Here is a 5,424-nt window from a genome sequence, read left to right on the forward strand (position 1 = left end):
CAAATAACCCCTCAAACACCAAAATAATTACTTCCTTGCCGTTTCTAAGATCTAAAAGGTGTTCTTCAATTTTCTTCACCACACTCAAAGTGTTCTTCGTGTTCTTCGTAAATTCTTCAGATTCTTTCTCTGTTTTTACCCATTTTTCAGTCTTTTCAGCAACCGATTTTTACCATAATTCATAATAAATTAGCAGCCACTAAAACCCCATCTTTTACACATGATTTAAACACAAATTGAACCTCAATTTAAGCTCTAGGGTTTCGATTTCCCGCAGCCATAAGAACACACATTCATAGCGTGAATTTCATCGAATTTCATCAAATTTTTACCAAATTTTCATCAAGAATTACTCATACAAACAATCAATTTCAAGCACAGCCAAACCATATCATAATCACACAACTCAAACACAATCAATCAAGATTAAATTCGTCAAACCCTACCTGGTTTTGCTGCTCCTAATTCAGTTACACTTTCAGGTGGTCTTTTAGCACTTTTTCCTCCTAAATCACATCAAGAACAACTTTAAATCTAAAAATCCTCAACTGACCAAATCTCTCTTAGCATGTTAGGAAGGGATTTTACACCTTAGAGTTGCTGGAAATTAACGTTTCTTGGCCCTTAAGTCAAGTTAAGCATGATTCCTAAGGAAGAACATCAAGAAAACACATGTTTAAGCATGTTTCCTTGAAAACCGAATTCAAATGGGAAAGAGACAGCCATCTAACCTTATTTCCAGCCTTGATAAGTTACATGGTTATGTAGAGGAAGAAGAGAGGATCATTTTGGTGAAATCGGAGTTTTGATTTGAGTTTTGGTTCAGAAGAAATCAAGCTTTGAAGATTAAGTGTTCATGAAGTTTTCTCTCTTTTCTCTCCTTCCAATTTCGGCCAAAGGGAGTAAATGACCAGCCTTGGAGTGTTTTGGGGGTGTAAGGTGAGTTGTGATTGGTTGGCTTGGAGGTGGGTTAAAATAATATTAAAATATCTCTGGTGTATAACTACTAAAACTAGGTGTATCGGAACACTTGTAAAAACATCTCTAAAAATTATTTTCTGAGCTACTAGCATAAATGACACTAGTAACATATTTATTATGAGAATAAAACATGTATAATGAGGCCTTAGCATTGCTAAAGTCATCAGAGAGTGCTGGTGCTAAGCTGCACTAGTAAACTGTGAACCCGGTTAAACCGATTTCTTGTTTTTAACTAAAACAGACCAGGTAACCTTATAATATCATTCTAGTAGCTTCTAATACTCATATAATGATAATATTATACTATTATCTATCTTCTCTCATGAATCAAGTCTGGTTCGTCAAACAGAGACTACATACGAAAAACAGGATTAAAACTCCTAACCGATACGGTTCAAAAACAAGGTTCTTCGCGATTGCGTTGTCGGGCTTGTCTCCACTAAGGTCCTGAATTAAAGATAATATAATGACAATGAGGATTGATATGCTTTATGATACAGAAGAGGTGTTCCCTTTACTGATCTTCTGGAGAAATCCATGTCTTCAGAAAAGATCTTGCGTACTCAAAAATTAGGGTTGTTACATTCTACCCTCCTAAAAGAAAATTTTGCCCTCAAAATTTTAGCCGCGTGCAAGAAATCCATCTTTAAGCGGTCTATTTCCTTCAATCCATCCTGACGAAGAGATCGGTCCATTCCTTATAGCATCCAAATCTCACACAGCCATAGCCATGAAGATCATAACAGCTATGAAGATAGCTGTGGCTCACGTCGATTCGTCGTTCGGAGCTCGATTAAACTATGCCTATTCGTAGTCATTAAGGTCCTATCCGCACCAAACAATCAACATTAAGGTGATCAGTCTTAATATCTTAAGTTAAGCACGAACATTCCTAAAATGAGCACTCATAGACATTCATGCCTAATGTATCTTAAAGATACCCTAACAGCATGAGACACACAAGCAGAGTATGCAATGGAGCATAGTCAGACAACTTTCCAGGCTCTACCGGAAACGAACTGCTCTGATACCAAATTGTAACGGCCCAATTTTCAGTATGCCTAGGACATATCGAAAACTGAGCGCTACCAATTTGTCATCCTAATTATTATCTATTATTTATTACATGAGCCTGACTCGTTGTTAAAAGCGTAGTTAGTTAGCGAGGTATTTTTTTTTTGAAAACGTTTGAATTAGTAAACAGAATCATTTATAATCAATTCACAAATAATAACAGATAAAATAGTTATAAATAACCACTCATAAATACATCACAATTAGTTGACAACATTCGGTGATTCAGCCTTTGTTAGACTATAGACTGTTAGTTAGAACACCCCTAGATATAGCTAAATAATATCTATATACATATATATACATACAACATCCCAGGTCCTGACCTGTCCAAGAGGTCCCTAAGCTAGCACCTAGGTTGGCCTAGACTCTATACTCACCTAGTCCCTCTAAACTACTAAAGCGAAGGAAAGTACATTCTAAGTCTTCAAAACTCAAGTCAGGTGGAACGTCATCACAAGGTGGAACACCATCTACTACTCCTCTGCACGATCAGTCATTGCCATATGATGTCTCTCTGGTACCTCATCAAGTAGCCACACAACAGGAGTCTCGTACACAGGATTTAGCTTAAAGTTCACGTACAAACGGGGTACAGACATTAGCTGGTCTCACAGTATATACATGTAAACTGAGAACAAGATTCACCCTAGACTCAGAAGACTATCTAGAGCAGAAACCTCTTTGCAGAACCATCATCAACGAACTACGGAAGGGTACTCATGCTTCTATCTGAAGGGGGAAGGGAGAGAGAAGGGGTAAGAACTGGGGAGTTCTTAGTAGGGCCAGGGTTATTAGTTATGTTCGTTTATTTGGGGTCGATTAGCAGACAAATAACATAATATAGCAAAGCAATAAACTGAAGATAAAGATAGAAAGAGAAAGTAGAGACAACAGAAAGCAGAATACAAACAAAAGAATACAAGAAAATAAAACACAGAAATAGCATGCAAGCAGACAAACATAAAGAAATAGACCACACACAGAAAGGAATGCAACAGAGAATGACGCGCAGACAGGAATGATGCATGTCTAGCCCTAGTGCAGGTAATGAGCTCATTTGTCGGTTACATACCCGCTCTCGACGTTACCCGGAGTCCTTTGACCAGGTAAGGCTTCCCTGTTGGCAACACTCATCGCAAGAGTCCTTTGACTTGCGGGGCAAACCACTGCAAGAGTCCTTTGACTTGCATGGCGGCACTAGCAACCCACTGCAAGAGTCCATTGACCTGCAGGGCAGAGCTAGTCTTACCAACACACTCACTGTAAGAGTCCTTTGACTTACAGGAGCACACACACACATACACTCACTATAAGAATCCTTTGACTTACAGGAGCATATGCTAGTTATGTATTTTCTCGATACCTCTATAAGAGTCCTCTGACTTACAGAATAACATTATAGCTAAGTATCCCAGGAAAGCACTCTCAGTGGTCGTACCACCATCTATCTGACTGCCTTTCTTCAGCAGATTCTTACATAATCATTCTCATTATCATCATTCATTATCATTCTCATACAGTACCTCTTTCTTTCTCTGTTCAATCATACTATACAAACTTTACAGCTTTTACTTTTACAACATCTTAACTCAAACCATTTCTCTTTATCAAATTCATCTTTTCTCTTGATCTCTTTTCTCTACTCTGGTTACTCTGTTCTCTGTATCTCTTTACTCTGCTCTGGTTACTCTTTTCTCTGCTTAACGTATGTATTTAAAGCTTATGTAAATTTCGGTATGAATAGTTAGCCTGTCCCAAGTATAGGTTCAATAAGTCTATACTGAAATAGTTTAACTTTTCATATAATACCTAACCCTAGTCGCAACTCAAGGACTAACTATGTTGCCCTAGTTCGTTCACTAATTTCTGTCTATTTTTTTTCTGTTATTAAAACCTTATAGACTTTTTCTTTGATTTTTATCTCTTCTTTAACTTCTTATCTTTCCTTTATCTTTGCCTCACTAATATGTTATTACCACTCCCTAAGTGTTTTATGAAGGTAATTATGAGATTCTGCGCTTAAAGTTGTCTTTCTAAAACTTTTACAAAAAACCGCCTTTTCCACATTATTTTATTATTTTTATTAAAATATTATTTTTTATTAAATATTATTATTTAATATTTTATTATCATTTATTATTTTATCATTAAATTTTCGAAAATTACCTTATCTTTACCTTTAACCTTTAAAATTCACTTTTTACCACCCGTAACTTTTAATATTTCTACTTTAACCACCCTAACTTTTAGAAATTACCAAATAACCCCTCAAACACCAAAATAATTACTTCCTTGCCCTTTCTAAGATCTAAAAGGTGTTCTTCAATTTTCTTCACCACACTCAAAGTGTTCTTCGTGTTCTTCGTAAATTCTTCAGATTCTTTCTCTGTTTTTACCCATTTTTTAGTCTTTTCAGCAACCGATTTTTACCATAATTCATAATAAATTAGCAGCCACTAAAACCCCATCTTTTACACATGATTTAAACACAAATTTAACCCCAATTTAAGCTCTAGGGTTTCGATTTCCCGCAGCCATAAGAACACACATTCATAACGTGAATTTCATCAAATTTCATCAAACTTTCACCAAAATTTCAACAAGAATTACTTATACAAAAAATCAATTTAAAGCACAGCCAAACCATATCATAATCACACAGCTCAAACACAATCAATCAAGATTAAATTCGTCAAACCCTACCTGGTTTTGCTGCTCCTAATTCAGTTAATCTTTCAGGTGGTCCTTTAGCACTTTTTCCTCCTAAATCACATCAAGAACAACTTTAAATCCAAAAATCTTCAACTGACCAAATCTCTCTCAGCATGTTAGGAAGGGATTTCTCACCTTAGAGTTGCTGGAAATTAACGTTTCTTGGCCCTCAAGTCAAGTTAAGCATGATTCCTAAGGAAGAACATCAAGAAAACACATGTTTAAGCATGTTTCCTTGAAAACCGAATTCAAATGGGAAAGGGACAGCCATCTAGCCTTATTTCTAGCCTTGATAAGTTACATGGTTATGTAGAGGAAGAAGAGAGGATCATTTTGGTGAAATCGGAGTTTTGATTTGAGTTTTGGTTCAGAAGAAATCAAGCTTTGAAGATTAAGTGTTCATGAAGTTTTCTCTCTTTTCTCTCCTTCCAATTTCGGCCAAAGGGAGTAAATGACCAGCCTTGGAGTTTTTTGGGGGTGTAAGGTGAGTTGTGATTGGTTGGCTTGGAGGTTGGTTAAAATAATATTAAAATATCTCTGGTGTAAAACTACTAAAACTAGGTGTATCGAAACACTTGTAAAAACATCTCTAAAAATTATTTTCTGAGCTACTAGCATAAATGACACTAGTAACATATTTATTATGAGAATAAA

Source organism: Arachis ipaensis, chromosome B9, assembly GCF_059453495.1.
Source record: "Arachis ipaensis isolate K30076 ecotype BB chromosome B9, ASM5945349v1, whole genome shotgun sequence".
Taxonomy (NCBI): Eukaryota; Viridiplantae; Streptophyta; class Magnoliopsida; order Fabales; family Fabaceae; genus Arachis; species Arachis ipaensis.